This window comes from Ambystoma mexicanum, chromosome 6p (assembly GCF_040938575.1).
Source record: "Ambystoma mexicanum isolate Mex_15411 chromosome 6p, UKY_AmexF1_1, whole genome shotgun sequence".
NCBI classification, from domain to species: domain Eukaryota; kingdom Metazoa; phylum Chordata; class Amphibia; order Caudata; family Ambystomatidae; genus Ambystoma; species Ambystoma mexicanum.
This window is the reverse complement of record NC_090935.1, coordinates 1,213,635,528-1,213,660,673: the sequence shown is the minus strand read 5'-3', so window position 1 is coordinate 1,213,660,673 and position 25,146 is coordinate 1,213,635,528.

Here is a 25,146-nt window from a genome sequence, read left to right as displayed (position 1 = left end):
ATGTTGTTCATTACACTATGATCAAATCACAAGTTCAAGTAATAAAAACATTTATGTGAAAGATATTATTTAGAATGACAGCAGATAATATACTACAGCTTCATTTGATCGAATAGGACAGCTCACATTCTATATCTATTTCAGATCTAATTCATTTAAAAACCCAATAGTAGCCAATTTGATACATATATGCCTTGCACCAAATATTAGTATCCAGAGCTCCTCATTACCTATCGATGAATTGAAATAACGTGCAAAATATTTGCAATGAAGTGCATTTAGTGCATGACAGTAGGCGACAATATGTTTCAAAGTCTCTGGACTTTTAGAACAAATACAAAATTTACAGATATTCTCACTTGGGCCTAATATCTGGCGTCTGCACAAAATATCTTTGGTGATCCACAAATTAAAACAGAATCGTATATAGTCGTTTCTAAATTTATGTGATGGATATTTGATTAGATATGACCAAATTATGCAGGAGTCCAGTCTTTATATTGACGACATGCTTCCTGAGTATGGATCCAATCTCTTTGATAGAGTTTAATGTTAGCATGATTCGGATAATTAATTATTATTTCAATTGAGATATCGGCATCAGTGAGAATATCTATCGCCATTTTGCGCCATACTTTCGGAAACTGATGATTTAATTGTAGTAAATATTGTGCTAAAATACGAGAAATGTCATTATATTGGAACGAGATTAAGCATTTTCTAAACAGCGCAATCAATTTCCAGGCCACCATAGTATATAATGATAGCATACCTAATTCAAAATTAATCAGAGCAATTGGTACACCTGGAACAACTGCTGACATGCCTGGTGAGACTACTGCTGGGAGCAGAGACAGACAGGGAGATCTGTTTTGATAGGGTACACAGAGGCGCCTGATGGGCGGGAGGACCGTGCTCAGTCACTACTACAGCAATAAAGAGGAGATTCTAAGGAAAGCCTGTGAGGTGGGTGAAATAAAATGGGAAGGGGCCTCTGTGACTATCTTTCAGGACTTATCATCTTATACCCTAGAGCAGAGGAGGAAATGTAGACCCCTGACACAATGGCTCTGTGAAGGAGGGGTCCGGTACCGATGGCGATTTACCTTTGCGCTGTCCTTTGACTATGATAGAGAACATTACGAACTTCTACAGGGAGAGGAAGCAGGTCCACTACTACAAGAGTTTCAGAAAGGGGAACAGCTGCAAGATCAGGAGGGTCAACCTAAACTGAGAGAACTCTTTAACAATGCCTTTGCTCAACCGAAGGACCATAAAAGAGACGGCAAAGCAAGGAAATCCATGAAGCCCCAGTCCTCGCAAACCAAGGGCCACGGATGATGTAGGGCTATGCCCTAAAATTGATGAATTGTTCTGGGAAAGGGAGGGAGGAAAATAATGTTATGGTGGATGGTTGTGTTCATGTTTCGGAGGGGTGGGGGATCTCACATGGTCCTAGTAGCCCGGACATGTCCTGGTGTCTCAGAGAGGCTGGGTTGTTGACCCAAGCCGGACTTACTCTTCACAAGCCACTTTCGGGAGGAGTTCAAATCACGGGAAGGTTGGAAAGGGATGGGGTAGGTGAGGGGGAATGCATGCAACATTTGTCCAAGGGCGCAGACCAAGGCTCTCTCGAAGGGGACTGGGTGACATATGCATAAATTGCCAAGCTAGGCTATGGATAAACAGAAAGTGGCGACGCTAAATGTAAAAGGGCTAAATTCCCCAAACAAGAGGTCCCTCACAGTCAACATGCTCCGTAAATTAAATTTGGCCGTGTTGTTCCTGCAGGAGACCCAGTATCGTATGGGGGGAGGAAAGGGCCCTGAAGGGATTGGAGGTGGGGAAAATGTACTGGGCCTCGCATGTAACCTCAAAGGAGGGTGTGGGGATAGTGATAGCAAACACTATGCACTTAAAGGAGGTCCAAATAAAGAGGGGTTTTGGGGCCAGATTTATTGCGGTCAAGGACCGACTGGAGGGGAAAATGATCACCCTAGTCTCAGTCTACATTCCAAATGTGAACCAGGTGGTGTTTCAAAGAAAGGTGTGTGCAATGTTGGTGGACTGGGGAGAAGGGGCTACCATGGTGGGGGGAGATGTTAATATGATCATGGATGATATGGGAAAACGAAAGATAGAGCCCACAGAGATTTTGGACAGCTGCTGCAGGACTACTTCTGGGCTGATGTCTGGAGAACCTACCACCCACAGCAGGGAGGTTACACCTTCTTTTCCCCACCACACCAAACGTACACTAGAATCGATCTCTTGCTGACACCTCAGGAACAGAGAGACTTAGCCACTTACCCCAGGCTTGAGAAAGTAATATGGTCAGATCACGAGATGGTTACGGCGGAATGGTGTGTTGGGGGGGACAGGGGGCACCCAGGTGGTGCTGCAATGACGGTCTCTTACGGGATCCCAGCTTCAGGGAATTTATGGGAAAAGAAATGTGTTGCTTTTTTGACACAAATATCAATGGTGAAACCCATTTGAAACATGTGTGGGAGGTGGCTAAGACTACTTTTAGGGGCCTCTTGATAGCGGAGGGAGCGCGGAAGAAGAGGGAGAGGGCTTTAATAGAGCCACGGTTACTGGGGGAATTGCAGAGTATATGGATCAGACTTACAAAACCGGGGACAGACAGGGAGGGACTGCTGAAAGACATGAGGGACAAAAGGCAGGAGTTACATTCGCTCCTGATAGGGGAGGTGGTCAGGAGGCTGTGGTATGTTAAACAAAGGTACTCTGAGAAAGGGGACCAAGTGGGGACTCTCCTGGCAAATAGGGACCGCAAGGCTAAGGTGGAGAGGAGGGTCGACAGGATTAGAGGCGGGAGAGGACAGATGCTTGCGGCAAGGGAGAATGTACAAGATTGCTTTGCAGAATACTATGAGAACCTTTATGCACTGCCCCACACGGAGAGTGACGCAAATGTACAAAAAGAAATATACCGCCCACGTTCCTGGAGGCACTGATAGCGTTCATCCCCAAACCAGGAAAGGACAGCTAGCAGTGCTCTTCATACCAACCTATCACATTGCTAAATACAGGAGGTCAATACGACCCTGGCGGTAGCCGCGCCTGTAAATACCGGCACGGCTGCCACCGGACTCATGAATTTACCGGCACCCAGCAATGAGGACTTACCGGGGCATTACATCCCCAGTGGTCCCGGTAAATCCCCATTGCTGGGTGCCAGTAATTATTACTCCCCATTCCCATTTGAGTCCCACTGGACTCAATGGGAATGGGGAGGACGGATGCGCCAGCACCATTCATGAATGGTGCTGGTGCGTCTGTCAAGTTCTGCAAGCGGGTGCCGTTCCGCCCGCTAGATCAGACCTGGCAGGCTGAAAGGCAACCGCTCGTAGACCTCATAGTTTGCCAGTCCTGTAACAACAGTACCGGCAAGCTTACCAGTACCATTGTTACCAGACCAGCAAACTTGTAATAAGGCCCACAGACGCCAAGATATTTGTGAGAATTTTGACATCCAGATTGGAAGTCTACCTCCCCAAACTGGTCCGCCCGGACCAAACGGGATTCGTGCGCAATAGGCAAGGATCAGACAACTTGCAGAAGACTCTGCATGTCATGAATGCACCAGAGGTGAGACTTAGAGGGGCCCTAATTCTGGCACTTGATGCAGAAAAGGCCTTCAATCGAGTCAGTTGGTCCTTCATGACGGGGGTTCTAGAGAAAATTGGTATGGGACCCAAGTAGCTGGGCTGGATTGCGGCCCTATACCCGGCACCAAGGGCTAGAGCAGTGGTTAATGGGGGAATGTTGAGGACCCTGGAGCTACACAGGGGCACTAGACAGGGATGCACCTTTGTCACCCCTACTATATGACTTGGTTATGGAACAGTGGGCGCTGGCGGTATGAGGAGACGAGAGTATCACGGGGGTGAAAATTTTGGAATATGAATTACAAGATGAGCCTTGTTGCCAATGACGCCTTGCTTTATATCATGAACCCCCCGACGTCGGTTCCCCACCTCCTGCAGACTCTGGAGGAATACGGTGAGTTATCTGGATTTAAAATAAACATTGACAAATCAGTGGCATTTATGCAGGGGGAATGGAGCCAAGACGCAAAAGACTTTGTCAGGGACCTAGGCCTACAGATACAGCAGGAAGGGTTTGGGCATTTGGGTATTAACATTACGGGGGATGACAGTGATCTCCTTGTGAAAAACCATCTCACCCTATGGGATAGAGTGCGGTTCGACTTGTGGCATTGGGGTAGGCTGAATCTCTCCTGGATGGCACACCTAAACTGCGTCAAAATGATGATACTCCCTAAATGTATGTTTCTTTTTCAACTGCTCCCGATGATAGTTACGCCCTCCGACTTCAGGACTGTGCAAAGGGCTCTCTTGCGCTTCCTGTGGTTGGGGGCACGGCCTAGGGTGGCCTACATAACTCTACTCTTACCACAAGGAGACAGGGGTAATCTATCCGGACATCGAGGCATATTATAAGGCAGCACAGTTGCGAATAACGGTAGACCACCTTTACCCCGGAAACACGAAAGCAGTGGGTCCAAATGGACAACTCTGTACTGGCACCAGTGACATTGGGAGAATGGTTGTGGGTCCTACAAAAGGAGATACCCAAACGAGTGTTGACGCATCCCGTTCTGAAAGTATTCTGGTCGGTGTGGAAGGAAGGCAACGCCACGTGCTGGCTCTCGTTGTGGCCCTCGCCACTTAGCTGCATCAGGGCTCCTCCTTGAGAGACCGAATTGCCACCTAGGGCAATTCCAATCCTGGTACGAGGCAGGCTTGACCTGGGCTGGACAGATGTTTGCAGATGGGGAATACTTACCCTTGGAATGTTTGGAAGAATGCCTCAATGTGGGAAAACTCTCAATATTTTGTTACCTACAACTCGAGAGGGTGTTGACGGAACAGGGGTGTGGAAACAACTTTAGGCGGGAGCTCACGACTTTTGAGAAGGCACTGCTGCAAAGCACCGACACCAAGGGGCGTATTGCTAGACTATACAAGGAGTTTAGGTCGTACTGATGTGAGCGGGGTATGACCAGTGCGAGCCAGGTGGGCAGTGCACCTGGACAGAGACATTTCGGATAGACTGTGGACCAAGATATGTAGAGGAGTTCAGGGGTCCACAGTGTCACCGCAGTATAGGATGCAGGCGTCAAAACTCATTTTATCATTGTCTTTATGCCCCAAATGCGCTAGCAATGATGTACCCAGGGGCAGATTCAAGATGTTGGAACTGTAGACAACCACAAAGTACCTACTATCATATGTGGTGGGAATGTCCTTTCATACAACAGTATTGGCAATCAGTTCTGGTATGGCTTGAGGGGGGGATGGGAGGGGAAGGAAAATGTCCGCCCTAATGCTATTGTTTGGAGTAGAGGACAATGAAAATGTAGGGGAGGGACACATGGTACGTACCCTGTTGGTGGCGGCAAGAAGCTGATAGCTCAGGGCTGGAGGAAAACCGTAGCCCCCAGAAAAAAAAGGAATGGGTCTCAAAAGCCTGCACCATATACAATATGGAATATTTGACACAACTGCTGGATGAGACAAGGACAAATATCGAAGGGGCCTAGCTTCTGATTTTTGAGTGGCATGGACACTAAGCAGCCTCGAGAGAACTACCATGGCAATTACACGTGTGAAATTAGGTACGAGCCAATAATGGACTAGCAATGCGTGAGGGTGGGGTTGAGATGGGTTTGTACAATTCATATGTATCACTGAAGGTTTGTTAGCAATGAGGCTACAAGTTGAAGTCTATTATGTAAAAATGTCAATAAAAACTTAATTTGGAGGAAAAGAAATGACAATGTGAAATGTACTCCCTTAAAAAGAATTTCATTCATAAACAGGGGTGGCCACTCAAGGCACTCTTATGAGGAATAACACAAGCTTTACTTGAACTGACATTACATTTGAAATGAACTCAGAAATATATAATTTTAAATTTTAAAAAAAGTGATTTTCAAAACGACAGGAAAGGAAAACAAACATTTGGAATAATATGCCTAAAGTTTTCCAAAGTGGATACAGGTATTTGCATTTTGGAAGGAGATAGTTCCTTGCATTTGCATCCACCTTCAGAGAAGCGGTTCATGTGAGAGTGAGACCACAGCAATAGTGATCCAGAGGTGGCTGAATCCCTGCAAAGAACCACTAGTCTTATATAAATAAATGTCAGATTAATAAATGTGTGTTGCACAATTTATAAAACGTGTGCACCATAGTTGAGATATCGAATTCAAGTGGGAATTAATCTTGGGTAAGTGACAACAAGAGGCTCTCTGGCACTTTCCACCTAGGACGCTTGCTCCAGAGCCTAGCAGGGCAAGCTGTGTACTGGCTGGGCACCGGTTCCGGAGCTGCTGGATGACCTCTGGATTCGATATCTCCCTCCGTTCCCTGGGAGATGTTTAGGGGAGGGATCTTGCTTCCCTCTTGGAGGAAGTGAAGGAAGGCCAGGTCTTCCTTCACTGACAGAAGATGTAAGGCAGACTGTACCTTGAGCCAGTGTCCAATGATGAGTTCTTCCTTCTGCTTCTGGTGAAGCCTTCAGATGGTGTGCCCAAAAGAGGGGCTTGACCCTCTTTTAAATCCTGGGTCTCCACCAACAATCTCCTGTATGCATGAGTGCTTATTAACAGAAAAGGTAAAAGGGCTAAAACATGTAATAATACGTCCCACCCATCTTCCTGTCTGTTGTGGATCAAAAGGTCTCTCTGGTTAATTGAGCTCTCCCTTGAAGCTGTGGCGAGACCAGACTTTCTAGCGCCGACAATCCACATACTTGTACCTTCTAAATGGGGACTACTGTAATACATGCAGTCCCAGACATGACATTTCACTGTGAATTGATACTAAGGGCGGGAGCGGGCTTCAGGTTGACACAGTGCATATGAAAGGGTGTTGGGTGTTCCTGTCTCCTTTGCTAACCTCTGCTGCCAGGCTAAATGTGGGCCTGTTTGAATTAAACTCTGATTAGTATGCAAATGCTGTCACCAGCTAGAGAGCTAAACTAAAGGGCACAGCAAATCCCTGGAGCCTTTGTTATTTAATAAGGCTGGTCATGGCAGGGTGCAGGTTTGGCCCTCTCGTTCTGAGGTGACATGGTGTACCCCTGGCTGTCATATCCCAACTACATATGACAGGGGGGTCTGCGCCTGTAGGCTGTGTCCACCCAGAGTACACAGGTCTATGTGTAAATTGTGCAGTGAGCATAGAAACATTTGTGCGGATTAGCCCCATACATTTTCCAGAGGTTGATCTACCATCATTCAATTTCATTAAAAAATTCAAATAAGTCGAGGCGAGCACACACCAACATGGTCGAATTCCTGACAATCCACAGAAACAATTTGGCTTTCAACCGAAAATAAGGTTAGCCAATTTTCTTTTCTATACCAGTGTTTCATAAACGGGTGGTTGACGAGTCATTGTTCCAGTACCAGCCCACTGGAATGCCTTCTGCAATGGCAGTATGAGGAAAACAAAACTCCAGCATCCATTGCAGTCTGAAAAATCACCTCTTCAAGTTCTGAGACCGCTTGCAAGCTAAGGGCTCACCCCAGACATGGGTTCACACTGCACATTGCAAGTTAGAGTCTCAGCAGGGCTAACTAAGCCCTTCATGCACCTGAGGCCGATAAATTGTGTATCATTACTGTGACGTCCCAGTTAGTTTGTGCGCGCATGCGCGAGCCTCGTTTCGGGCCCGCGCATGCGCAGGGTTGAATAAACTGCGTACGACGTCTCCTTCCCTGTGTGTGTGCGTGTGTGCATGCTGGTCGCGTGTGTGGGCCACCAGAGGCCCGGGTGCCCACCACAACACAACAACTGGCTTCGAGGCGGGATACTGCCGTAGTGCTCGCCTCATATTCACGGCAGTGAAAATCGGCGACGCTACGTCGGATGGAAGCACAAACCCGGCGCGAACATTCCGGCAATATCGAAAGGCAAGCACACAGCAGTAGCGGCCTCAAAGGGTGCTCGTGCGCTGCTGTTTAAGTGCTACCAAGCAATTTTTGGAACTTTTGGTCGCCCCAGAGCCCTGAGGATGACTTTCTCAACACAGACACCCTGTTAAGGAGTGCTGCAAGACACGACAAGGTGGTGGATTAGCCAGCAGCAATCTGAGGTACGTGTGAAATCAACCCCAGTCAGGTTTGCGGCCTCTGAGGCATTAAGAGGTGCCTGTGCGACCTGTGACCATGGCAGAAAGCGAGGACGAAGGAGGAACTGCGGCAGTAGCGACGAGAGCACAACAAGGGTCGTTGCTACCAATGCAACAATTTGATGTATCAGGTCCCCCGTCAAAATTAGGTCCAAAGTGGTTGCTATGGATCAAGAAACTTGATATGTATTTCACGGCAACAGGGATAACTGATGATGATGCAAGAAGGGCGACCCTGTTGTATTCCGCAGGTCTGGACGTAATTCGCATATATGAATCTCTTAACCTGCAAGTAACCACATATGATGCCGTCAAAGCTGCATTGGAGAATCACTTCATACCACTTTCCAATGTTGATTTCGAAAGATTCCTGTTCTGCGGGGAAAAACAGAAGGAAGAGGAATCCCTGGATTGATTTTGTGCCAGATTGCGGCTGATGGCCACCACGTGCCGATGGGACAACGAGGATTTGATGATACGCAATCAGGTCATCCAAGGGTGTCGATCCGGGAAACTACAGAGACAAATACTGAGAGAGCCAGTGTGGACTCTACAACAAATACGCGACAGTGGCAGAACGTATGAGCTGGCGGAAGCGAGAGGTGCCAGGATGGACGCTGCAGTGTGACCGGGCGCATCTGAGGATGCGTTTGCCATCAGAAAGCGGGCTGGATCGAAAGACAAATGGGGTCCGAGAAGGGAAGGGACTCAAACACCACATGGGTCTAACATGATTTGCCAAGACTGTGGGTATGATTTGCCTCATTCGGAGGAGTGTCCAGCAAAATCAAGATCGTGTGGCAGTTGCAATGGACCGGGACACTATGCGAGAATGTGTCGGGCCCCTTCTCCCGTCCCTGTGCAGAGAGGCCCGGCTAGAGTTCGGGGGAGTGGGTCAAGACGACAACGGAGCATCGCGGCCCTGGGGCAGGAAATGCAGAGACTACAGTTGGCTGAGGAGGAAGAGGAAGAGGAGGACGAAGTGTTCTTCATTTCAAACATTGCCTCTGGAACCAAGAGAAAGAGACAGCCCAAGTGTGTAGTGGACATACAAGGAGTGCCGACACAAGTGCTAATTGACACCGGAGCATCGGTCTGCGTACTGGCGGAAGAGCACTATCAGAAAATTCCAGGCCCTCCCGCACTGGACAGATCGGCGGCGAAAATATCCACGTTCGGTGGTGAAACTCCGCTGCCAATCAAGGGCGTGTTCATAACTCCGGTATCCAAGGGTGGAAAAACGATCAAGGCAAGATTTTTCTCATTCATTACTCAGCTGTGCAGCATCTGAAGCACTGAACCTGGTGCATTTTGCATATGAGGTGTATTTGACGGACATTGAATCACTGCTTGTCAAGTTTGGGGGCATTTTTGAAGGGGTCGGAAAGTTGAAGGCACCCCCTGTGCGTCTGCACATTGACGATTCAATTCGGCCAACAGCCCTGAAGCATAGGCGGATCCCTTTCCATCTAAGGGAGAAGGTGGAGGAGGAGCTGCGGTCGCTTGTCAACATGGACATCATTGAGAGGGTGGAGGGGCCTACGCCCTGGGTGTCACCAATAGTGGTTGCACCCAAGCCGAAACAGCCTGGCGCGGTGAGAATATGCGTAGATATGCGCCTCCCTAACGCCGCAATCAAAAGGTAAAGGCACTTGACGCCCACCCTGGATGACATCGTAGGGGAGTTACAGGGGGCGAAAGTGTTCTCTAAATTGGATCTGTGGGCTGGCTACCACCAGCTTGAGCTCCATCCAGACTCGAGGTTCATCACCACATTTACGACGCACAAGGGTCTCTACCAGTTCAAACGCCTGAGTTTTGGCATTTCGTCGGCCGCCGAGGTGTTCCAAAACACCATCCGGGGAGCATTGGCAGGTGTTGGATATGAGTGACGATATTTTGGTGTTTGCCAACTCTGAAGCTGAACACATGAAAAGGCTCGAGGACACACTAAAAAGACTGCACGATCTGGGTCTCACTCTACACCGTCAAAAGTGCGAATTCTTTAAAGACCGAATTGGATTTTTCGGATTCATCTTTCACGCTGCCGGCGTGTCGCCTGACCCGGCAAAGATCAGAGACATTCGGGAAGCCACCGCGCCACAATCTCCTACGGAGGTAAGGAGTTTCCTGGGTATGGTGACGTACTGCGGGCGTTTCATTAAGAGTTAGCCTCGCTGGCGGAACCACTCAGGGCACTGACGCGAAACGATGCGGCATGGAAGTGGGAAGCTCGAGAACAAGAGGCATTTCAAGCCCTCAAAAATGTCCTGTCCGATGAAGACACGATGGCGTACTTCAATCCATTGGTGGAGTCCGAGATTGTAGTGGATGCCAGCCCTGTAGGTGTGGGGGTGGTGTTGCTACAGCCGGACGAAAGAGGGGACATGCGACCGATTCCATACGCGAGTAAAGCCCTTTCCAGTACTGAGATGAGGTACTCGCGAATTGAGAGGGAGGCCCTAGCCATCCTGTGGGGTTGTCGGCACTTCCGCCTCTACATCTTGGGCAAGCCTGTCGTGGTGGTGACAGACCACAAACCGCTATTGCCCATATTGGCTGGAGTTTCGTCAAAACCACCACCAAGAATCGAGAGGTGGATGTTGGCCCTCATGGAATACGGGGTTCGGCTAATATACAGACCGGGAACCAACAACCCGGCGGACTATCTGTCGTGCCATCCCAACAAGGAGAATACAGAAGCAGAGAGCGGTGAAGAGGATTGCCAAGGTTTGCTCTGTCAGGTGGTGGACGGGGCACTGCCAATGGCTCTCTCGAGACTGGCCATAGCGACGGAATCCTCCAAGGATGAGGTCTTCACCATTATCAAAGCCGCGGTGAGGAGCGGAGATTGGAGGGAAGTGCTGCGCAATAACTCACGCCGCCACGAGGAGGCACGGAGGGACCTGCAAGCGCTCTGGCGAGTGAGAGACGAGCTATCCATCTCTGATGATGGACTCCGCCTCAGAGGGCAACAAATTGTCATACCACAGGCGCTAAGGAAAAGGGTGTTGGAACTGGCGCACATTGGTCATCAAGGGGTCGTCAAGACCAAGGTGAGGTTGAGGCCCAAGGTCTGATTTCCAGAGTTGGAAGGCGAGGTTGAAAATTTTGTGAGAAGATGCCTGTCCTGCCAAGCGGCAACCCCAGGAGACAAGGCCCTGCCAATATGCTCCATGGAGCGCAGCACGAAGCCATGGGGGACGGTGCATGTGGACTTTGGCTCGACGGGTCGAGGAATGTACTTTCTGGTGGCCGTAGACCAGTGGTCGAGGTACCCGGAGGTCGAGTTGGTGAAGTCGACGGCCACAGAGTTCACCACCAGAGCGTTCGACAAAATGTTTGCGACGCATGGCTTCCCGGACATACTGTGTTCTGACAATGGACCCCCATTTACTGGCAGCCAGTTTGCCCAATTCCTCCAAGAAAGGGGGATACATCACCGCCGGGTGTCTCCACTATGGCCACGAGCTAATGGAGAGGCGAAAGAATGATGCGGACGCTCAACAGGGTACTGAGGATTTCAGCCAGTGGGGGTGAAAATCTGCGGACGAAGCTCGTGGAATTTCTGAGGGAGTATCGAGCAACGCCCCACCAGTCCACGGGGGTTGCTCCCCCAGAGGCACTGTTTGGGCAGTGCCCAAGGGGAATGTTGCCGGAAGTGGAGGGCAGAGGACCCGGGGTCATTGACGACGTGAAAGTTCAGGAGGAATGGGAGTTGCGCAACCAGAAGGAAAGCGAGAGGAGGGGCTTGCGAGAAATGGAAATGCAAGTTGGAGATTCGGTGCTGGTTCGGAATCAGCACCCGGAAGGCAAATTGTCTCTACCTTTTGAACCTCGCCCTTGGAAGGTAACGCATGTAAAAGGGACAATGGTGACAGCAGCGTGTGAGCGGGGCACCGTCACCCGCAACCGGTCTTTCTTCAAGAAAGTAGACATGCCGGATGGAGCCCAGACCCTGGGTGAGACTTTAGGTCCAAAAGGAACCCCCGAGCGCACGAGGACGTGCCATCGAGCAAGAGCACTCCCGCTGGAGAGGGTGACCGCCCCCTGCCGACGGTCCCGCCCCGGTATCCTGTCCGACGGGATCGCAAGCCACCGGTTCGTCTCAAGGACTACGTCCTGGACTCAGGGGACTGAGCCTGTAGCAAGAGAGGCCGCTCCCGATTGGTGAGAAAACGTGTTCATGTTTACCTGTTCAGGGGAGCCTGCGCACCCCTAGTGTTATACTGTTTCTCGTTAAGGAAAAAAGGGATGTGACGTCCCAGTTAGTTTGTGCGCGCATGCGCGAGCTTCGTTTCGGGCCCGCGCATGCGCAGGGTTGAATAAACTGCGTACGACGGCAGTTGCCGCCGGGACGCGCAAGCAGCAACAGCGCGTCCCGTGTCTCCTTCCCTGTGTATGTGCGTGTGTGCATGCTGGTCGCGTGTGTGGGCCACCGGAGGCCCGGGTGCCCACCACAACACAACAATTACATTTGTTAATAATACTACCTTTTTGTTATTACGAAGATTATAATTAGGAGGAACCTGGCATAAAAATGTGATCTTATTATTATTGTTCTTGTTAGTATTATTGTTAATATTATCATTAGTGAAATATTGGCGGTCACCGACTCCCTTCTCTCTATGCTTTGTAGCAATCTGCTGTCTGTATAAGCATATCACTAATAACCAAGACATTTAATGAACAGTAATAAATGCATGTTTCCTAATATGTAAAAAGTTGTGTAACAAAGTGGCGAGGCACCTTTGACCAATTCAGCAGCATTGAACATTAATTTATTATTAATCTGTTACACTTAAAAAAGCTTTACACATTTTATCAGGTTATATCATACTAGTTAATTCATAAAAATACAAATAACTTAATTACGTAGCACACATTCAATGCTAAAACCACAATTAAAATTAACATGTAAAACTCATAATTTCATTTCACAGTTCATTCTGTAAAGTGCTAGATGCAAACTCTTCCTCCTAGTATTCATGCAATACCTCCAGAAAACAGTACTTTTAATTGTCTCCATGTTGTGCACGTGTGAGCCCAAATGAGAAAAGTAAACTGGCCTTAAGTGAAGCCATTCAGTCCGCACATGCTTGGCGGACTCTCGGGACCCAGTATTCATAAATATGCGGCAAAACCTTTTATCTAGTGGTATTTTCAATGCAAGACCAGTTACCCCCAGTAATGGTAGGCGATTTATATGCAGCAGGAGAATAAAACGGCGTAGATTCGGAGAGGGGCATAGAATCAAATAAAATTGCGGCTTCTGATAAGTATATACCATTTGTAATAGTTTAAGACTTTAAGGTTTCCAAATGGGAAAAATTAGAGCACCAGTCCCATTGCTCCAATTTTTGTACAAATGTCTTTTTAACTCTAAGTAGTCTGCTTTCCAGTTCGGTGCCAGTCAATTCTTGAAAAGGTTGCCAATACAGCACTTTCAAACTTCGCAGTCCCCCTTTGCTGCATCTCCAATCCCAATGTTTGTAACAACGGACATTTGGGGTTAGTCATGGCCTTAATGTAAAGTAGTCCTGGTTTCTTTAAAACCGTGGCCTCCGTGGAGATAAGACCTCATTTGAGTCGCAGTATCTCCATGGGGACACAGGTCCAAAGACCCAGCACTTTTCTCCAAAAAAGACTCTCTATTTTTCGCAGCTAAACCAGATCAAGGATCGAAAGGCATTTTAGCCCATATAAGACTGCAGGGCAGAAACATTGTTTAAATAGGCATATTGTACCATCAAGCGTAAAACCAGCGGTCTGACCAGAAAATGTGGCTATAAGTGCTGTACGCTGCGATGCCTTTCTGCCATGGGAGTTAATGCACTCTGAGTAGCCTTGTCGCCTGTCCATATCCACACCCAGAAATCTTTAGCAATCTACATATGCCAGCTCTCGATCCATTATTAATAGCCAAGGCCTCCTCACTAGCATTAATGAGCAGTATCATCTGGGTTTTATTTCTATTTATTGTTAAGTGGTTTGCCTCTCAGTACCTCCACAGTTTATTGGTTGATGTTTTTAAGCCGAAGAAAGTGTGATCAGGATCACAAGATCATCTGCGTATGCTAAGCACACCAAATGGCGAAACTCGATCTTCGGAGGACATCAGGCCACCTTAGACAAACACTGGGGCAGATCAGCCAGGTTCAGGTTGAAAAACAGGGGGTAAAGGACACAGCCCTGTTTTACCCCTCTGCCAATAGGGATAGGGCTTGTCATTGCCCCCTCACCATCCATGGACTGCATTTCCCTCATGGAAGAGCTTCAGAAAATATAGTATGTATTCTGGGCAACCAAGGGTCTTCAATTTCATTCACAAATTTGATCTACAAACAGTGTCGAACTCCACCTGAAAATCGACAGAGTGCACATACCCCAGAATAATGTTTTATTTTTGCTCTCTCTGACAACAGATCCATCAGCCTTATATTATGCGTGGTTAACGACCCTGGCCTAAAACCGGTTTGAAATCGGGCTAGTATTCCTGTTGTCTCAACCCATTTCTGGAGTTTGCTTAAGATAAATGAGGAGAACATCTTCCCAGTTATGTCTAACATAGACAGAAGTCTATAATTACTGGGTACTGTACGATCACTGTTTTTGAAGACCGGTATTAGAACAGCGGTTTTTCACGACAGGGAGATTTTACCACAAACCAGAACCTTTTCAAACAGGATTTCTGTAATGGTGGCCAAGGTCTCAGGGTCGTGTTTCAAGACAACACTAGCTAGGCCATTTGGGTCCAGTGATTTCAAGACTTTTAATCTGCCAATTTGATATAATATATCATTTTGATCTATCTGTAGATTAGTTTTAAAATTGGCGGTCCTACTAGAAGAGTACGTCACCAGCGCAGCATGGGCTGAGATTGCTTTTAGGTGTTCCATCCATTGAGCCTCATGCACACGGTTTAAGATCTTTTATTTCGAGTGACCTTGGTCTCAACCAGAATACTCCATATGTTCCTAGTATCCCTTGAATTCAAGGCCGTTAGCATTCTCTGCCATCCGGCACTTCTATAGGATGACTGCCACCAGCGCACCCAGTTTCCAAACTTGTTTTTGATGTTTCTAACTGTTACAACAGCAGTGTGGAGATCACAACCACCTTTCATGGTTTGACAAACTTCCCCTCGCATTTGCCTATTTTTATCCCTTATGGCCTTATCATATATAACAGTTCTCGGATCTTCACGCATGATGTAAGGAAGATTTATCGACTGCTATCTCAATAGAGAACTGTTGAATCCATTTCTTGATTCCGTCAATGTACATTTGGTTTATTTTAGAATACATACTGCACCCCCATTTGCTAGTGCACCTGCTAGCTCTTGCTATATTTTGGGCTGACCAACATATGCAGTTTCCATCATGATTTGGTTCAATTGCACTGATTTTATAGGGTGTATTTATCAACCCATTGATACCAAGAGAAATGGTCACTGTGGCATGGTCAGTAAACTAATTTGGTTCAATGATCATGCTTTCAATTACATGGAGACAAGAGGGTTAGACAAAAATATAATCCAGTGTAGTCTTATTTTTCCCTGAGAACGGTATTGTTTCAAGGGTTATCCCCTCTAACTCACCCATTCAATATGCACAATTCCCACTCCTCCAAATAGTTTGTCCAATCCCTGCCCTCAACATTTGATTTATTCTGCCTCATGGTACTTTTACATTCAGCATTTACCAGTTTTTCAAAACCATTGGTGGACACACAATAGGCATTCAAATCGCCAGCCAGTACCACAAAGTCGCCATCTTCCCCACTGATCCATCCCACCAGTAAATGATTCAGTGTCTCAAAAATGGCATTTGTGTAGGCAGCTCCTGGAGGGTCATATACATTGACGACCAACACTCGCCTCTTGGATCCAGCAACAAATCGATAACCTCTACTGCTAACACATAATTTTCACAATGTAAAGTATCTATCCTACAGGCAGAAAAGGAATGTTTTACAGCTGTCACCAGAACCGTCATATGGTCTGCTCACCTCACCCTTTTTTGAAAGGATTTGAAAGGTATGGCAATCGTCAACATACAGTTTGGTCATCCTCCAAGTTTTCTGTAGGATAAATATTTGATTACACAGCAGTACCTTCAGAGATTCCTTCGAACACATGAGATTCCCAAACCCTCGGGTATTCCAAGACATAATGTCAAGGCATCAATGCACATTATTAGAAGTGGCCGGGAGTGATTCAAACAACCACTTCAGGACTTGCTGCACTTCCTCCAGTTTTGTCCCTTCATCCCCCAGTTTTTCCCATTATTGCATAGGAGTTGATCAATGGCCATAAGATGGGGTTCGCCAGTCTCAGATTTGGGTCCGGCATCTCAGGATTCACATCCAATTCAACACCCAGATCTGAGAATTGCATAAGATAATTGCAAATCATTGAAGCTGTCTCCTGATTTTTACAGTGTATCTAGGTGACATTTGGTTTGGTGCACTCCAAAGGTTCTATACATTCAAAATCATCAGTCACCAGGACACGTACGGGGGAATTTGCATCAGAATACGTAACAGGGCAAACCTGTCATGATCTCTGCTTCCAAAAGATCAGGACTTGCCCGACTCCCTTGGAAGCAGACCCATAACCCCGGTTCCGAGTGCCAGCCAGTCCCAATTGGGACCTTTTGGACCCTGTCCTGGCGCCAGTGACACCAGGCTCATAAAGATGCCCAGTCCCAGCGCTGGAAGCGCCGGGCTCATAATGCTTGTGTGGACTTACCTGCAGCAGACCATGCTGCTTACTTACCTGCCAGTTGAGCCCCTGATCCTCTTCTGTTTGGGACTACTTTTCCTGTTGGGTGGGGCAGGAGCCACTCCCTAGGTTCAGAACACTGGAACTCTTCTGGAAAGCAGGAACTCTTTTCTTACCTGGGCGAGGCTGTGGAAGGAGACACCTAAGCACTACAGGAGGCTATTTAAACCACACCCGATGGATGAATCTTGCTTTGCGTTATTCTGCATTCTCTGCAGCAGAACGCTCATTGTGTCTTCTGCTTCTGATCCTGGGCCTAAGGGAACAAAGGCTTACCATCCTGGAATCCAGTCTTCAGCAGCACCTGTAAAGACAAAGAAAGAACAGGTTAGCACTACGGTCTTCAGTGGCAGCGCATCTCTTACCTGGTCCATCGGCTGTCACCAACGCCTCGCGCTGCATTCCGGCATCTGAAAGACAAAGGCTTACCTACTCTTCGCATGCTCCGGAGGTCTTCGCACTGCATTCCGGCATCTGAAAGACAAAAGCTTACCAGCTCTTCGCACGCTCCGGAGGCCTTCGGCGCTGCATCCCGCATCTGAAAGACAAAAGAAGGTGCGTTTAAAGACATTGGGCAACTTTATTACTCACGTGCCATTACTCCTTCCCACGCCGAATCCAGTGGGTATTCCAGCACCCTTCAGCTTCTCTAAAGCTCCGAACTTGTACCTGCAAGATAAAAGGGACAGTTAGTGCGCATCGTGAAGCAGGCTACAAGCGCTTACTTACGTGCTTCCAGGCGCTTCTATTCCTCACGCGGGTTCGATCCTCAACTCTCATCAGCCCGCCATCCGCCATCGCCGGAACCCTGCAAAACAAGAGATATCATTACAAAAGACTTTTAAGACATTTGAAGTGCCCAGAACTTACCGTTCGTGCAGTTAACGACGGACAGCAGTCCTCTGAGGTCAAGAGGCCTGCACCCTTATCCAGTGAAGAAACTGGTTACGGCACCCTGCCCCGAGGCAGATGGAGAGCTCGGCGTTCACTTACCTAAGGTGAGGGCGTTAACCTTTGGGGTTCTACAGGAGAAGAGAAAGGAAAGAGGAGAGAGGCACCCAATAACCCCAGTTCATTAATCCCATATTTTCTATCTGCAGACATCTTACTCTTCGAGTCAGACATACAGTGCACAGAGGTCCAGCCCAAAGAGCCAACCGTGTGTTACACATCACCTTTGAAGATACGGCATTCACCCAGTCAAGACCGGCGCCTCTGCGGGAATCAGGTGAGCGTTACAAAACCGGTGTATCCATTTATTCCTGGTTCTCTGTTGGAGGTTTTTTTTATCATATTTTATTCCCTGAGCACCCTAACACCAGGTGTGGCCAGCTTTACTTTTGCTGTGGACATTGGCACTTTATGGACAGTTCTTTTGTAGAACTCTATTCAGCACCAGTCGCTCTGGTCATTGATACCTCAATGTCCTCCGCTGAATCACCCAATTCCTCTATGAAATTGATGCTGGCCACTGTTTTGTCCATATTCATCAGCCAACTAGTCAATGTCCTGTCATTTTTTGATTGACGTTTCTTTTTCCTTGATATCTTCTCCATAGCTCTCTTGGTGGAATTCCCCACTGCATTTATTGTTTTCTTTCATCTTCTGTTTTGAGCTAGGTTGAGCTTTATTGAGATGTATTCTCTTGCGCAGTCCCCCTCTGGTTTGCCTTTGTGCAAATCTGAGAAACCAGAGCAATCTGAAAGCTCATGTTCAGCTACTACCTCTGATGCCGGTTCTAAACCTTTATCTGTAGGTTTTACATGAGCCGTCACTGTCTCTCCGAGAGAATGCAGCAAACTTCATGTACAGAGTCAGCTTTGTAGTTCATAGTCGTAGACTGAGGAGTGATTTGATTATGAGCAGAATTTAGTTGTACAGCGTCATGAATTCTGCCACACAGTTTTAAAAGTACTTTCATGGCAAACTGTATTGTGACCATGAATGACTGGATTTCTGTATAGGATTGCATGCTTATATTATCCTCTTCTTTAGGGATGCAGATAATCTATTTGGATCTTTATTTAAAAATGACCCCTCCCCCCCCTGCCAATTGTTGCTGTTGTTATAACTGAATCCCCACATTGTGTTACAGGTTTATCAGCTACTGTGGCAATGCTTTCTTGGAGGGAACAACATAAGCAAATAAAGAATTGTTGTTATTGCCTCAAAGTTGGAACTTTCCTCTTTAGATCCACCATTGTTAAGTGTTCCATTTATTCCGACTGTCACTGCATCAGTAGGTTGTTTGTCACCAGTGATCAACAGCGTGGGCTCTACTTGAAAAAATGATGCTGTTTTTCCCTTAGCACCAATATCCATATTAGGATTGATGGCATTTACTGCATTTGCCCCAAGTGATGTTTCGAAATGACAGTGCATTTTTTCGCCGCAGTCACAGGCTGTTTCCCGTTTTGTCGTTTATACCCTGATACTTTGCTTTTACTCGGCATATTGAAAACCACTGATCAATACACCAGGTATCAAGTCTTACAATATCACCAGATGAGATCCCCAATTGCAGCAGTTGCAAAAGGTTGTACTTTGGTAAAGTGTCACGATACCAACATTTGCTTGGCCGAAGTCCAATTCCACTTACCGCAGGCAGCGAGACAGTGCTCGCTTGATGCACTCGAGACGATACACGTGTACCGAATAGGCAAGGCTCTTCGTAGATGTAGCTTCTGGCTCCGGCAAGGCGGGACTTCTCAGGGTATCAGGTAATATTATCGCCACCAATAATATCGCCATATATATGGTCGTCGGGAACAGCCATAGGCAATATTAGTACAGATAATTTTGGGGGTAAATGGGAGCAGGGGGTGGCGGGGTTTCCTCCGCTCTCTTTAAAATAATATTGGGGTTGCAGGGGTGTCCTCCACAGGTTTAATGGGTTAATATTGCCACCAGAATATGGCTCCATTCTTGTATGGCGATACTTTTGAGGGGATATTAATATATGGAACCCTTCTCAGGGCAGCCAATTAAATGAATGAGTCTCGTTAGACTCGCTATTATTTTTGTAATTAGCTCCAATAGCGCAACAAAGTATATATCAGGTAGAGCAGTGAGACACCACTCGTTTGATGCACTCGGGCTGATGGCATTGAACTTAAGAGGGGGAAATGAAAAAACAGGATATTAGGTGTTTTTTTTTACTAAAAACACAAACCACACAACCCGTAGGTCAAGAAAGAAATAGGCAGAGCAGGATGAGAATGGTTGTCGGGCATGAACAGGAGAAAGAGGTGGACACAATCTAGGCCCATTCTCAGCTTAGTTTTCAATTTATCACCCAAAATCGTACTTTTCGGCTGTTTTTCAGCCTTTTAGAATGACTGGACTGCAGCTCCCAGAATGAATCCACTAGTGTACTTTTCTGCTGTCCTGTAGTCTTCCAGCATGCAACAGACAGGGCACTCCTCTGCTGTTTTCTCCTCCATCTCTCTTTCACGAGAAGCTTTTTTTCCTTTGGGATCTCAGGGTGCAGTGCCTCCCTTCTCATTTCTCCCTTGTTTTGAAGAGATAATCCTTTATCCACTGGCCAAGAAGAGTAGTTTAAAGTGATTGTCTGATTGCTCTTCTCACAATCCACTTCCCCTATTCTCAGACATATACTTAGAAATGATAGAACAGCCATCATCAATTTGTCCTATTCCAAGGGTGTACTGGTACTTTATGAGCCAGCAGGAGGTGAGCCCCTATAGCACTGGCTGAGTGTAACAGCAACCTGTTTCATATACTCTCGCCTCGATATTTCGCAAGCTTCTTAGGCGATGGTTCTCAACACTCCTGTGAGGTGTGTCCTTAGGTTATAGTATTCTTCCCCCTAGTATGCCTCACCAGTCACACTGCAGCAAATTCCTGGGGACTCTGCAAAAGCTATCCTAGTTCCCGCTCTCATGGGTCTGTGTAAATAGCTGGCAGGATGCAGAGTGCTGTACCCTCCTTCTCTTAGATATATATATATATATATATATATATATATATATATATATATATATATATATATATATATATATATATATATATATATATATATATATTCTCTTATGAACAACAGCGTTTCCTGCTCGTCGTTATACATTTTATTCTTTGGGTACCTCAACATCGTTATATAAAATGTTCAGTGTGGCCCTATATTTAGTGGATTGACCTTTACTGACAGGTTATGTAATGTAACAGAAACAATTGTTAAAAAAGAAAATGTATGGCGCATCATAAGGTACACATCACAGAAATGATCCTCAAGCAAACAGTTTCAATCCAAACTGTGTTCCTTAGTGCACCGATTTTACACAAGAATAACCTAAACATTTGATTTTAAATGCACAAGAAATCCAATTGCAATGCAATTGGCACCGTACATATTGAATTAAACTACATTATCAACTGCTGAATTAAGAGAAAAACACACCAATAACATACAGTCTGGTTTCTTTTTTGTATGTCACTTTAAATGTTCAAATACATTAAATGCCTGGCTAGTATAACTTAAATCAGTCCCCAAGACCAGAGTTCAGAGTTCAATTCTTTGGTAGAACAAAAGACTCATCATCAATCAGTAACTAATCTGTTAAGCCACGCTGAACAGAAACAGATTGGTATTAAAAGTATATGATGATTTTTAAAAAAGCAATCAAATAGAACATGGTATGTGCTAGAAATCCTCATTTTCGTGGTTTGTCATAGGTTTACGACCACATCTAGGTCATAAGGAATGGACAAAACATCAAACAACCAAGTTTCTAGGCACACCCTGACCTGTGGCACAGCAATAAATGACCACCTGGGCATGTCTGTTTGATGGCATGAATCCCATGGGGCCTAAAGTATTCTTCAAGTTAATATTTAGCTTAGGTGAACAAATGCAATGCACAGAAATGGAAAATAATTAGGTACAATAAGTAGATTGATCGGACTGCACCGATCATAACTTTGGAACACATTGTTCCGATAGAAACCGATAACAAATATGACTCCAGCAAAGAATTCTCCAAAATAGAAATCCAAATATGAAATATCATCACTAAATGCACATATTTCAATAGCTTTTTCTTATTGTAAGACCTTGGAACATAAAGAATATCTCCAGATACAGAATGTTCTCGTGATATTGAATATTGGGGCTTCAATAAGGGGAGAAGTTCATAACAGAAGTTATTGGGTAAAATATATATATATATATATATGTCCATATTCACCCAAAACTCCATATGGGAGAGAGAAAAAAACTCCTAAAATACATGGGACTGATCAAAATAAAAAAGAGGATAACTGTGAGTGTTAGTAGCTGAAGAGACCCAATGATAGGCCCTGTCCAGTGAGACAAAATTGCATCAAACCGCTCGGCATTGGTGGGGTTTCCCAGTTATTTAAGTCTAAACACACAGAAAATAGGGAGAATTCTTCTGGAAATCTGCAGATGAAGGGGGCTGTCTGGCAGGAAGGGAGCTGAGTTGGGTTCTACCTTGGATGTTGCTGATGGAAATCCCCTTATGAAGGACTTTTTCCAGAGCAAACCTGATGCAGAAACTTTGCCCAAGACATATTGCTTGAAAGGGATTTTGAAACAGGTGATATATTGGAAACAGTGCTTACCTGGCTGAACTGCCTAGAGCTGTTGATGCCCTACCCATCCAGTGCAAATAAAAGACAAACCAAAGTGAATATGACAATCCCGGTGCATTTAGATGGATTTCCCAGGAATTAGTTAAAACCCTGATAGCAATTGTAGGGGAATCCTTCACCAGGTAGGCCACTAAGTAAGGACTGGGCAATAAAGGAAACTTTGGAGCAGAGCATTTAAATGCCCCAGAATTCATGATTGCGCAGGGCATGTAATATCCTTTGACAGTTATCAAATAAATGAATTCCTGGGTTTTCACAGAGATATACTAATGCCCAGATTTGTGAGCTGGTGTATAACTTTTCATAGATTTGAGAGGCTGTTCACCTTCCTGACCTGTAGAAATCAAAGTTAACCTAAAAAAGAGAGATCCTGAGTAAAGATATATCCTTAAAGTAAAGTGTGGAGGAGGTTTAGTTTGTCCAAGTTATTCCCCAGAAAATACCTGTTGTCATTTTTCCAAATAGCATTGTGCAAAAAAGAAAGAACCCTGCATTAAGTGGACTTCTAATGCCCAGTAGAAATGAAGTATTCATTTATGTTTTATCACAAAGTTATATTTTCATGTTTGCGTGAACCTAGATTTTGTGCACTCCAAAGATAAAAGCTTCTATTATTAACCCAAGCCTGTAGGCAAAGTAGTCCAACATCATACACTGTATTTTACATACAAGCCAAACTCAAAACCAACCATACACTATATTTTATAGTAGAATTGTCCTAAGATTATGAAAGTTATACATGAAGGTACTATTTTGCTCTGATGCCAACATGTGTCGATCTGTTAGAGAAAACCAAGTGATACATATATGTGTAGGTTTTGTCTAGAATAATTATTCAGACTCGTTTTATATAAATTGCGTTTGTGTTAGCGAGGAAATAGCAGGCAGGATGTGTTTTGCTTCTTGAGTCAAGCTGCCTGCATTTATTTGTAAGGGATTTTGTGGGTGATTTCTCCAGCATAATGGTAGGGGACCACCTTGAGTTTTGATGCATTATTTTAAATACATCTGATCGAAAACAGCCTATTTCATGTCTCAGTATTTTCTGGGTATGATTGTTGTGGTAGATGGCATCAGATAAGAAGAAACTTCACTGCACATTGAAAATGCAAATAGTAGAATCACTTACTTTGCTCAGAGCACAGGACTTGCACACGCGCTACTCTTGTTCTCAATACGCACTGATTCTGCACATTTGGGGGGCTTGTGTCAGACTGATGAACTTGTGACAGATGAGCTTAGAGGTGGCTACAGGGCAGTGTCTGGTTGCGTTGCTGTCCTATGGTTGTGTAAATTACCGAGATGCACAATATAAATCACCAAATGCATATCACTGGTTGGTGTATTGGTAGTTGTGCTGGTAGACAAAGTACTTCTTGTGGTTTCTGCCAACACAATAGCACTAAAATGTGGACAGTTCCATAGCATGAACTGACATGGATGTCTGCAGTAAACTACCCCCAGTACCACATCTTCAACTACCCCTGAAATGTTTGGTCGGGAAAGGCATGCAATGAGCATATGCTTCCTCTTGGGAACACAGCCATGGTCTGCCTCTCTGAAAATTGGTGTTTTATTGTGTTGTGTAATTGGGTCTTTTAAATGTCTGTATCTACACGTGCATGTGTCAAGTTTCTTTCCCATTGCAGAACACTTGCATTGCAAAATAATACATTGCTATTCTTTGCTTTAAATGTTTTTTTTCCAAAGGCTTCTGTTACCCCACATAACTATTGCTGCAATCTGTCTCATTTCTATTGTTCAGGCAATATATTTTCTATTAAAATGTGTACAAGGAAAATGTATCAATGTTATTGACATATAAAATGATTCAATGTTTTATTGCGGATTTGTAAAATCTTAAATCTCAAAAAGCATGTTCTATTCTCACTGAAAAAATAAATAACTGCACTCTTTGTGGGGATGAATAATCTTCAGCTTCTAATCACCCTGAAAGTTTCCCTTCACCTGCTTCCCTCAAGATGACATCAACGAGGGGTCTCTCCTGGAGTGCCAGTGCTCATAGCGCTCATACAAAAGTAAAAGTCAGTAAATCACCATATCTGAAATTGTCTCAAGTTTCTCTTGTTTACATTCCCAGCAGACATATCTCCCATATAAGTCAAAAGACAAACAAAACCAACACAAGTTTTGGGCCAAATCTGCACTTTTTTAAGGTTCAGGATTGAGGTGCTTCCGGAATGATAACTGGGGAGCAGCATCTATTTCCTTGTGTTTCACAAGTGGCCGCCATTAGCCTCCCCTGAAAAACACAGCCACCCTCCTCGCAGAGGCTCTCTTCCCCAGACAGGCGTCTACCATTTGGGTCTTTTATCCCCAAATATCCAAAAATATGCGAAGTTCGGGTGACCTGTGCTCACATTGTTTTTTGAAATCCTCAGAGATTACGCAAATGGATTTGCCCAGGGCTACTATCCAACCATCAAAGAGAATAGACCACTCGGTCTTTCACTTGAAAGCAAAAGAAAGAGGGATCTTTTCTCTTTGGGAATTTTCCCCACAAAGAACTGGACAGAAGC